Genomic DNA, 12,639 nt, shown 5'->3' with positions numbered 1-12,639 from the left:
CTCTTCTGGGTTTATTGTTTTTTGTGTTTTTGGACTGAGTCTCCCTCTTTCGCCCAGGTTGGAGTGTAATGGTGTGATCTTTCTCTGTTCACTGCAACCTCTGCCTCCCAAGTTCAAGTGATTCTCCTGTCTCAGCCTCCCTGAGTAGCTGGAATTACAGGCACATGCCACCACGCCCGGCTAAATTTCTTTGTATTTTTAGTAGAGATGGGCTTTTGCCATCTTGCCCAGGCTGGTCTCAAACTCCTGACCTCACATGATCTGCCTGCCTCAGCCTCCCAAAGTGCTGGGATTACAGGTCTGAGCCACGGTGCCTGGCCTCTGACTGTCTTCTTATAAGGGCACTAATCCCATCATGAGTCCCCCACTCTTATGACCTCATCTAAACCTAATTATCTCCCAAAGGCCCCACCTCCAAATCCCATCACATTGAGAGTTAAGGTTTCGACATAGTAATTTTGTGGGGACACAGATATTCAGTCCGTAACGGCCACCCTAAACAAAGCCAGGGAGAAGAAGATACCTGTCATTCAATAGTTTTATGGCATGTATTTACTCTAAGTGACCTTCATCAAGCCGGAAGCAGGTGGGCCGATGGTGGGCCTGGGTGTGCTCTCAGGTGGTTCCCATGCACATGCGGCTGTATCCTCAGCATCAGTAACTTATGTGTCCTGGGGGTTCACATCAATTCTTCCTCTGTCATTTCCCCAAACAGAGCCTGTTCCTCAGTCTGCTCAGAGCACTGTTCCACGTGAGAGAAGCCAAGTGTATGGAGCAGGGTGGAGGCCATGGGGATGGAGAGGGGAGGAGGGGGGTGCATGGAGGTGAGACAGGTGGGGTCCATCCCTGATAGATGAAGGCTGCAGAGAAGGAGCCATCCTCCCAGGGGCCCCTCCTGCTCCCTGTTTCTGTCCTCTGAATCTTCTGAATTAGTTGGGCTTTAGAGACCTATCGCCTTATGCTGACTGTGGCACTGTGTAACTGATCCAAGTATTTCATCTGAACCCAGGGAAATAGCTGGGAACCAGGGAGACCCATAAAAACCCAGTCACTTGCCACCATTCTCCTCAACAACCACCTCCCCATCCTCCCGCCATTTTCCCCAACAATCACCTCCTGACTCTCATGGGCCCCTCCCACCCCCTAACGACTACCTCTCTGTCCTTATCCCCTCATCTCCCCATTCCCCTCCAATGACCACCTCCCTGCTCAGAGCCCCCAGCCTCCCACCCCCTCAACAAACACCTCCCCATCCTCCTTCCACATTCTCCGACCGACCGCCTCCCACTCCCTTGACAAACACTTCCCCTTCTCAGAGCCCCCAGCAACCACCTCCTCTTCCTCATGCCCCCACCCTCCCATCTGACCATCACACTAGCTCCTGGCACAGATCATATGCCTAATGAGCGTGTTAAGTCACGTATGAGAACCCCTCCTCCTAGCATCCATTCTTCAAGCCCAAGCACCCTACCCACAAGCTCTTTCCCCTTTGTTTCCTTCTCTTAATTGATTGAAAGAAGAAGGGGCTGTTTCCTGGGCTCAAGTTAATCCCTCTGCACATTCTCTGCCTTTTATTTCCCTCCTTACACCTTCTCAAGGATTTTAATCCCTAATGAGCCTCACTCTCATGTGTTTTTAACTAACCAACTCCTTATCGGCATTTTAAAATGAGGCGAGAATGCTTAGTCTTCTATAGAATTCCTTTGTTTCTTCATTTTCCTCCAGCTTCTAACATAGTGTAATCTGCCATTTGTCATCACTTCCGTATTAAGGGTTGCCTTCACTCAGGCTTCTCAGCCTCTCAAGCACAGCCACAGCCTCTGAAACCTGGCTGCTTCTATCGTCTGCCCTCTGACTTGTACTTGCCAGAACACAGATGGAGCAGAAATTGCTGCTCAGTCCTCAGCTTTGCTGAGCTTGGCACTCGAACTTGGTCCTTTCAGAACAGCATCTTCCCCTCACTGCTGGGGCAACACTCCTTGCATAAGGAATTCTATTTACTCTCATGGCTTTGATTTATTTCCATTTATATTATCGAATTTATTATTATTTATATTGTATCATATTATTTATATTATTCCATTTATATTATTATCTCATTTCATTATTCCACCTGGGTCCATATTTCTAGCCTAGAGTTACAGATGTTTATATATCTCCATAAGTCAAGGTAGGCTTTGCTTGGCTAAAGTAACAACAATATCAATCAATGAATCAATCACAGTGAGTTAACCCAATAAAGACTTATAGCATATGTACAAAATGATGCATGCCCTGGAGCCTTTTTCTTTGCTATTTTTTTTTAGCTTTTAATTTTTTTTTTTTTGAGATGGAGTCTCACTCTGTCACCCAGGATAGAGTGCATTGGTGTGATCTTGGCTCACTGCAACCTCCGTCTCCCAGGTCCAAGCAATTCTCCTGCCTCAGCCTCCTGAGTAGCTGGGATATGGATGTGCACCATCACAACCTGCTAATTTTTGTACTTCTAGCTGGGTTTTGCCATGTTGGCCAGGTTGGTCTCCAGCTCTGGACCTCGAGTGATCCGCTTGCCTTGACCTTCTAAAATGCTGGGATTATAGACATGAGTCACTGTGCCTGGCCCCTGCAGCCTGTTTCCTTGTATAACTACACCATCTGTAACAACGGCTATCAAATTTGTCACAGCTATAGAAGATAGGACTGGGTGATCAAGCAAGCTACTTGAACCAGCAACCAGCAGAATGTGAAAAGTTTGCGCAATCTACCCATCTGACAAAGGGCTAATATCCAGAATCTACAAAGAACTTAAACAAATTTACAGGAAAAAAACAAACAACTTCATCAAAAAGTGGGAGAAGAATATGAACAGACACTTCTCAAAAGAAGACATTTATGCAGCCAACAAACATATTAAAAAAAACTCATGATCACGGTTCATTAGAGAAATGCAAATCAAAACCACATTGAGATAACATCTCATGCCAGTTAGAATGGCAATCATGAAAAAGTCAGGAAACAACAGATGCTGGAGAGGATGTGGAGAAATAGGAACAGTTTTACACTGTTGGTGGGAGTGTAAATTAGTTCAACCGTTGTGGAAGACAGTGTGGTGATTCCTCAGTGATCTAGAACTAGAAATGCCATTTGACCCAGCAAGCCCATTACTGGATATATACTCACAGGATTATAAATCATTCTATTACAAAGACACATGTACATGTATGTTTATTCTGGCACTTTTCACAAGAGCAAGGACTTGGAACCAACTCAAATGCCCATAAATGATAGACTGTATAAAGAAAATGTGGCGCATATACACATGGAATACTATGCAGCCATAAAAAAGGATGAGTTTATGTCATTTGCAGGGACATGGATAAAGCTGGAAACCATCATCCTTAGCAAACTGATATAAGAACAGAAAACCAAACACTGCATGTTCTCACTCATAGGTGGGTGTTGAACAATGAGAACACATGGACACATGGAGAGGAACATCACACATCTGGGCCTTTCTAGGGTTGGGGGCTAGGGGAGGGATAGTAAGGGGTGAGGGGATAGGAAAGGGATAGCATTAGGAGAAATACCTAATGTAGATGACAAGGTGATGGATGTAGCAAACCACCATGGCATGTGTATACCTATGCAATGAACATGCACATTCTGCACATGTGCCCCAGAACTTAAAGTATAATTTAAAAAAAAAGATATTTCAAGGGTCAAGGCAGAAAGTGGCTGTTATGAATTGAATTGTAGAAAGGGGCCTGCTCCATGCCAAGGAGCCCTGCAATTAGTCGTTCTGGAACTGAGTAATTGCAGATATTCCCAATGACACATGTGTATTAGTCAACTTTCATCCATCACGTCCTGGTAACAAACAATCCCAAATCTCCATGGCTTATGAACATAATAGGTAACTCCCCACTCACATTTCATGACTGCTTGGTGGGTTGACTTCAGCTTTTCCCCATGTCCTTTCCTGTCCATGCTGAAGCAGCTTCCCTGATCTAGAATTCACTTCTCAGTAAGAAGAGGAAGGACAGAATCTGGGAGTTTCTACCTGGATGTGGTTTACATCATTTTCTCTCACTTTTCATTGGCTAAAGCAAGTCACATGGTCAAGCCAGGCAGCAATAGGGGGGAAATATTTCCATTTCATCTCATACACAGTGGGTTAGAGGAGGGCCTGAGCAGTAGACCTGGCAGGCAGAGGAAGAAGAAAGTATTTTGAATAAATACTTCAAGGTACCAAAACACTGCAGGTGTATTTTCAAAAGCTTGAATTCTGAAAACTTATGAGGGGGAAAATAAGCAAATGCACAAGCAAACAAAAACAACACATATCTGATGGGCACAATTGGCCCATTCAAAACCAGACCATCCAGGCTGGGCATGGTGGCTCACACCATAATCCCAGCACTTTGGGAGGCTGAGGCAGGCAGGTCACCTGAGGTCAGGAGTTTGAGACCAGCCTCATCAAAAGGGTAAAACTCCATATCTACTAAAAATACAAAAATTAGCCAGGCTTGGTGGTGGACACCTGTAATACCAGTTACTTGGGAGGCTGAGGCAGGAGAATCACTTGAACTCAGGAGATAGAGGTTGTGGTGAGCCAAGATTGCACCACTGCACTCTAGCTTGGATGACAGAATGAGACTCTGTCTGAAAATAAATAAATGAATAAAAATAAAAAATTAAATTAAATTTAAAAAACAGACTATCCAGAAAACCTAACACACAAAAAAACTGTAAACAATAAAAACTTGGAAATATAACTTACATCACTAAAATTAAATTTTAAATTTATCTTAAATAAATAAAAATATTCCAGCAAATATCATCTGTAACTTCAGCAGAGATGGTGAGAGTTACCTGATGGGTGGACTTAAAAGGATGAAGCAGCTGAGTTCCAATGGCAGGGGCTGAGGAAAAGGGCCTCAAGGGTACTGCTGCAGAAGCAGGTGATGGCCTTGCAGAGAAGATGCAAAGCTGGAGGCTCTAGCTGTGGCTGGTTGTGCTGCTTTCTTCAGCATAGAGGAGGATGCATCTTGCAATAAGCACTTCCAAGCAGGCAGGGCCCATGGCAAACTGGACCACAGAAGGGAATAGGTGTGAATAGTCTTCATTGACCATCTTGTATTTTGTGTCGAGGGCTGCACTCAGCAGGTAGGTGTAATTGCCCTCAGTTTTTACCATTGCCATTTGGTGGTGCAAAATTGATAGGGCAAGGAAAGTTGCATCCAAACCGAAGTCCTTTCAATAGTGCCCTCACATTGTTCCCCCTATTTAGCAATCCCCTATACTTATACTGACAAATGCAGAAATGGGTAATCTTTCCAAACAGAATACCAGTTTAATTGGTGGTTCCCTAAGACAGTAAAAACATGGCACATTGCCTGGGAACCTAGAAAACGAGGCAACATTTGGCAGGTGGGACACTAACAACAAGTGGAAGATGACATTGCTGCCAGGCACTGATTTGTATGGGTAGCTTGTTGGTTAAGCAGGTCAGTATGCTTCTGTAAATGTAATGACTTGCCTTTACTGAGCACTTACCCAGTTACCTGGCATTGCTGCAACCACACACAACAGCCTCAGGAGATAGATTTCAGCATTTTCCCCATATTCTATAGAAGGACATTGAGGCAAAGAAAATACCTCTGAATCTTAACTACCTCTCAAGAAATTGAAAATAAAAGAATGTGTCACTGCCCAATGGGTTCACCTTGCCAGTTGCCTAGACAGAGCCAATTTATCAAGACATGGGAATTGCAACAGAGAAAGAGTAATTCATACAGAGCCGGCTGTGTGGCAGACGGGAGTTTTACTACTCAAATCAGTCTCCCAGAGCATTGGGGGATCAGTTTTAAGGATAACTTAGTGGTTGAGGGGAAGCCAGTGAGCCAGAAGTGTTGATTGGTCAGAGGTGAAATCACAGAGAGTCAGAGCTGCCTTCTTGTGCTGAGTCAGTTCCTGGGTGGGGCCACAAGATCAGAAGAGCCAGTTTATCAATTTGGGTGGTGCCAGTTAATCCATCAAGTGCAGGGACTGCAAAATATCTCAACCATGGATCTTAGGAGCAGTTTAGGAAGGATCAGAATCTTGTGCCCTCCAGTTGCATGACTTCTTAATCATAGTTTCTAATTCTGTGGCTAATTTTTTAGTTCTACAAAGTCAGTCTAGATCCCAGGCAAGAAGGGGGTTTGTTTCAGGAAAGGGCTATCATCTTTGTTTTAATCTATAAACTATAAGCTAAGTTTCTCCCAAAATTTGTTCAGCCTATGCCCAAGAATGAACAAGGACAGCTTGGAGGTTAGAAGCAAGATGGAGTCAGTTAGGTCTGATCTCTTTCACTGTCTCAGTCATAATTTTACTGTTTCAAATGCACGTATTTAAATATAGGATATCTCTGTATTTCATTTACTAAGTATGGTAGGTAGAACCGTGAGACTTTGTCTGAAAGATGTGCACATCCTAATCCCCAAATCTGTGAATCTGTGGCTTACATGGTAAAGGGAACTTTTTAGATGTGATTATGACTGTGGACCTTGAGACAGGGAGAGGAAACTGGATTATTTGAGTAGGATTCATCTAATCACAGGAGTTCTTGTAAGAAGAGGTCTTCCTCTGAGTGGAAGAAGAGGCAATCAGAAGAGATTCAACAAAACAGGAGGTGATAAAGAGCAAATGTGAGCAGACTCTGAGAGGTGGGTCTCCCGTCCTAGGACTATAAAGAGGCCCCTGAGAGATGATGGTAGCCAAAGCCTGCAGCCCATGAGGAAGTGGAACCCTCAGCCCCACAACAGCTTGGAGCTGAGTTCTGTCAACCACCTGAAGGAATGATCCTTTCCAAACATTTAGATGGAAACTTGGTCTAGCTGACACCTTAGTTTTAGCCTCTAAGGACCAGAGTAGAGAAAGCAGCCAAGCCAACCTGGACTTCTGGTCTGCAGAGCTGTGAGATAATACACATGTACTGTTTAAAGCCACTAAGTTTGTGATTATTTGTTACAACAGCATAAGGAAATTCATCCCATGTCATTGAAAAAGCTTGGAGGAGTAACACTGGACTTCTGGGTACTTCCCAACTCCTGGCTTCCCTAGGCCCTCTTTCACTTCTGCCCAGAGAAAGAAAGATTTCTGCGTAGATGAGTTTAGGAGGAGAAGTGGGACATACTCACTTCAGCCTGTTCCTTTCTGCCTACTCTGTGATCTTTCTGTCCTCAGAGAGAATCCATTCTCATACCACGTGGTAACAGGCGCCTGCCTGCAGGGGCCCTGCAGTTCTCCACTGCACCAGTCTCTAAGTGGGGAAATTTAATTCTTTGGTAAATGGTTAGTGTTAGAAATAAATGTTTGGCATTGTAAAAGAAATAGTATTTGAATATAATTTTTTATTATACTTTAAGTTTTGGGGTACATGTGCAGACCATGCAGGATTGTTGCATAGGTACATACATGGCAATGTGGTTTGCAGCACCAATCTCCCCATCAACTATATCTGGCATTTCTCCCCATGTTATTCCTCCTCTAGTCCCCCAAAACAGACCCAGTGTGTGATGCTCCCTTCCTTGTGTCCATGTGTTCTCATTGTTCAGTGCCCACCTATGAGTGAAAACCTGCAGTGTTTGATTTTCTGTTCTTGTGTCAGTTTGCTGAGAATGATAGTGTCCAGATTCATCCATGTCTCTACAAAGGCCACCAACTCATCATTTTTTATGGCTGCATAGTATTCCATGTTGTATATGTGCCATATTTTCTTTGTCCAATCTATCATAGATGGGCATTTGAGTTGGTACCAGGTCTTTGCTATTGTAAACAGTGCCGCAATGAATATACGTGCACATGTGTCTTTATAATAGACGGATTTCTAATTCTTTGGATATATACCCAGTCATGGGATTGCTGGGTCAAATGGAATTTCTATTTCTAGGTCCTTGAGGAATTTTCATACTGTCTTCCACAATGATTGAACTAATTTACACCCCCACCAACAGTGTAAAAGTGTTCCTATTTCTTTAAATCCTCTCTAGCATCTGTTGTCTCCAGATGTTTTAATGATCACCATTCTAACTGGCATGAGATGGTATCTCAATGTGGTTTTGATTTGCATTTCTCTAATGACCAGCGATGATGAGCAATTTTTCATATGTTTGTTGGCCTCATGTATGTCTTCTTTTGACAAGTGTCTGTTGATATCCTTCGCCCACTTTTGAATGGGTTTGTTTGTTTTTTCTTGTAAATCTGTTTTAGTTCTTTGTAGATTCTGGATATTAGTCCTTTGTCAGATGGGTAGATTGCAAACACTTTTTTCCATTCTATTGGTTGCTGGTTCACTCTAATGATTGTTTCTTTTGCTGTGCAGAAGCTCTGGAGTTTAATTACATCGCATTTGTCTATTTTGGCTTTTGTTGCCAATGCTTCTGGTGTTTTAGTCATGAAGTCCTTGCCTATGCCTATGTCCTGAATGGTTTTGCCTAGGTTTTCTTCTAGGGTTTTTACGGTGTTAAGTCTTATGTTTAAGTCTTAATCCATCTGGAGTTAAGTTTAGTGTAAGGTGTCAGGAAGGGGTCCAGTTTCCGCTTTCTGCACATGACTAGCCAGTTTTCCCAACACCATTTATTAAACAGGGAATCCTTTCCCCAGTGTTTGTTTTTGTCAGGTTTGTCAAAGATCAGATGGTTGTAGATGTGTGTCATTACTTCCAGGGCCTCTGTTCTGCTCCATTGGTCTATATCTCTGTTTTGGTACCAATGCCATGCTGTTTTGATTACTGTAGCCTCTAGTATAGTTTGAAGTTAGGTAGCATGACGCCTCAATCTTTGTTCTTTTTGCTTAGGATTGACTTGGCTATGCAGGCTCTCTTTTGGTTCCATATGAAGTTTATGGTGTTTTTTTTCCCAATTCTGTGAAGAGGGTCACAGGTAGCTTGATGGGGATAGCATTGAATCTATACATTACTTTGGGCAGTATGGCCATTTTCACAATGTTGATTCTTCCTAACCATGAGCATAGAATGTTTTTCCATCTGTTTGTGTTCTCTCTTTTTTCCTTGAGCAGTGGTTTGTAGTTCTCCTTGAAGAGGTCCTTTACATCCTTTGTTAGTTGTATTCCTAGGTATTTTATTCTCTTTGTAGAAATTGTGAATGGCAGTTCATTCTTGATTTGGCTCTCTTTAAGTCTGTTATTGGTGTATAGGAATGCTTGTGATTTCTGCACATTGATTTTGTAACCTGAGACTTTGCTGAAGTTGCTTATCAGTTTCAGGAGATTTTGGACTGCAATGATGGGGTCTTCTAAATCTACAATCATGTCGTCTGCAAATAGAGACATTTTGACTTCCTCCTTTCCTAATTAGATACCATTTATTTCTTTTTCTTGCCTGATTGCTCTGGCTAGAACTTCCAATACTATATTGAATAGGAGTGGTGAGAGAGGGCGTCCTTGTCTAGTGCCAGATTTCAAAGGGAATGCTTCCAGTTTTTGCCCATTCCATATGATATTGGCTGTGGGTTTGTTTTAAATAGCTTTTATTATTTTGAGATACATTCTTTTGATACCTAGTTTACTGACAGTTTTTAGCATAAAGTGCTGTTGAATTTTGTCAAAGGCCTTCTCTGCATCTATTGAGATAGTCATGGGTTTTTGTCTTTGGTTCTGTTTATGTGGTGAATTATGTTTATAGACGTGCATATGTTGAACCAGCCTTGCATCTCTGGAATGAAGCCTACTTGATCATGGTGAATAAGCTTTTTGATGTGCTGTTGCAATCAGTTTGCCAGTATTTTATCGAAGATTTTTGTATCATGTTCATCATGGATATTGGTTGAAGTTTTCTTTTCTTGTTGAGTCTCTGCTGGGTTTTGGTATCAGGATGATGTTGGTCTCATGAAATGATTTTTGAAGAATTCCCTCTTCTTGTTTTGTTTGGAATAGTTTCAGAAGGAACAGTACCAGCTCCAGTTTGTATGTCTGGTAGAATTCAGCTGTGAACCTGTCTGGATCTGGACTTTTTTGGTTGGTAGGCTATTAATTGAAGCCTCAACTTCAGCCCTTGTTATTTGTCTATTCAAGGTTTCAACTTCTTCCTGGTTTAGGCTTGGGAGGGTGTAAGTGTCCAGGATTTTATCCATTTCTTCCAGGTTTACTGGTTTATATGCACAGAGTTATTTGTAGTAATCTCTGATGGTAGCTTAAATTTCTGTGGAATTTGGTGGTGATATCACCTTTATCATTTTTTATTGCATGTATTTGATTCTTCTCTCTTTTCTTTTCTGTTTATCTGGCTATCAGTTTGTCTATTTTGTTAATCTTTTTAAAAAACCATCTCCTGGATTTGTTGATTTTTTGAAGAGTTTTTTGTGTCTCTATCTCCTTTAATTCTGCTCTGATTCTAGTTATTTCTTGTCTTATGCTGGCTTTTGAGGTGTTTTGATCTTGTTACTCTAGGTCTTTCAATTTTGATGACAAGGTGTCAATTTTAGATCTTTCCCTGCTTCTCATGTGGACATTTATTGCTATAAATTTCCCTCTCAACACTGCTTTAAATGTGTCCCAGAGATTATCTGATGTTGTGTCTTCATTCTCTTTAGTTTTGAAGAATATCTTTATTTCTGTCTGCATTTCATTGTTTAATCAGTCGACATTCAGGAGCCAGTTGATCAGTTTCCATGAAGCTGTGTGGTTCTGAGTTTGTTTCTTAATCCTGAGTTCTAATTTGATTGCACTGTGGTCAGAGAGCCTGTTTGTTATGATTTCTGTTCTTTTGCATTTGGTGAGGAGTGATTTACTTCCAATTATGTGGTCAATTTTAGAGTAGTGTAATGTGGTGGTAAGAAGAATGTATATTCTGTGAATTTGGGGTGGAGATTTCTGTAGATGTCTGCTTGGTACAGATCTGAGTTCAAGTCCTGGATATCCTTCTTAATTTTCTGTCTTGTTGATCTGTCTAATATTGACAGTGGAGTGTTAAAGTCTCCCATTATTAATGTGTGGGAGTCTAAGTCTCCTTATAGGTCATTAAGAACTTCCTTTATGTATCTGGGTGCTCCTGTATTGGGTACATATATGTTTAGGATTGTTAACTCTTCTCGTTGCATCTATCCTTTTACCATTATGTAATGCCCTTCTTTGTCTCTTTTGATCTTTGTTGGTTTAAAGTCCATTTTATCAGAGCCTAGGATTGCAACTCCTGCCTTTTTTCTTTTCCTCTCCATTTGCTTGGTAAATCTTCCTCCATCCCTTTGTTTTGAGTCTATGTGTGTCCTTACACATGAGATGGGTTTCCTGAATACAGCACACCAATGGGTCTTGCCTGTTTATCCAATTTGCCAGTTTGTGTCTTGATTGAGGCATTTAGCCCATTTACATTTAAGGTTAATATTGTTATGTGTGAATTTGATCCTGCCATTTTGATGCTAGCTGGATGTTTTGCCCATTAGTTGACACAATTACTTCATTGTGTAGATGGTCTTTACCATTTGGTACATTTTTGGAGTGACTGGTACTGGTTGTTCCTTTCTATGTTTAGCGCTTCTTTCAAGAGCTCTTGTAAGGCAGGCCTGGTGGTGAAATCTCTCAGCAATTGCTTATCCATAAAGGATTTTATTTCTTCTTCATTTATGAAGCATAGTTTAGCTGGATATGAAATTCTAGGCTGAAAATTCTGTTTTTAAGGATGTTGAAAATTGGCCCCCACTCTCTTCTGGCTTGTAGGGATCCACTGTAAGTCTGAAGGTCTTCCCTTTGTGGGTAACTTGACCTTTCTCTCTGGCTTCCCATGGCATTTTTTCTTTCATTTCAACTTGGTGAATCTGATGATTATGTGCCCTGGGTTTGCTCTTCTTGAGAAATATCTTTGTGTTGTTCTCTGTATTTCCTGAAATTGAATGATGGCCTGCCTTTCTAGTTTGGGGAAGTTCTCCTGGATAATATCCTGAAGAATGTTTTTCAGCTTAGATTCATTCTCTCTGTCACATTCAGGTACACCTATCAAACAGATTAGGTCTTTTCACATAATCCCATATTTCTTAGAGGCTTTGTTCATTTCTTTTCACTCTTTTTTCTCTAATCTTGCTTTCTCATTTTATTTCATTGAGTTGATCTTCAATCTCTGATATCCTTTCTTCTGCTTGGTCAGTTCGGCTATTGAGACGTGTGTATGCTTTGTGAAGTTCTCATGTTGTTTTTCATCTCCATCAAGTCATTTGTATTCTTCTCTAAGCTGTTTACTCTACTTAGCATTTTGTCTAACCTCCTTTCAAGGTTCTTAGTTTCTTTGTATTTTGTTAGCACATGTTCTTTTAGCTCAGAGAAGTTTGTTATTACCCATCTCCTGAAGCCTGTTTCCATAATTCATCAGACTCATTCTCCATCCAGCTTTTTTCCTTTGCTGGTGATGAGTTGTGATCCCTTGGAGGAAGAGAGTCATTCTGGTTTTTGGTGTTTTCATCCTTTTTGTGCTGGTTTCTTCTCATCTTTGTGGAGTTATCTACCTGTGGTCTTTGTAGTTGGTGACTTTTGGATAGGCACTCTGAGTGGACATCCTTTTTGTTGATGTTGAAGCTATATCTTTCTGTTTTTTAGTTTTCCTTCTAGCAGTCAGGCCCCTCTGCTGCAGGACTACTGGAGGTCCATTCTGACCCTGCTTGCCTGGGGATC

This window comes from Callithrix jacchus, chromosome 7 (assembly GCF_049354715.1).
Source record: "Callithrix jacchus isolate 240 chromosome 7, calJac240_pri, whole genome shotgun sequence".
NCBI classification, from domain to species: domain Eukaryota; kingdom Metazoa; phylum Chordata; class Mammalia; order Primates; family Cebidae; genus Callithrix; species Callithrix jacchus.
This window is presented reverse-complemented; position numbering follows the sequence as displayed.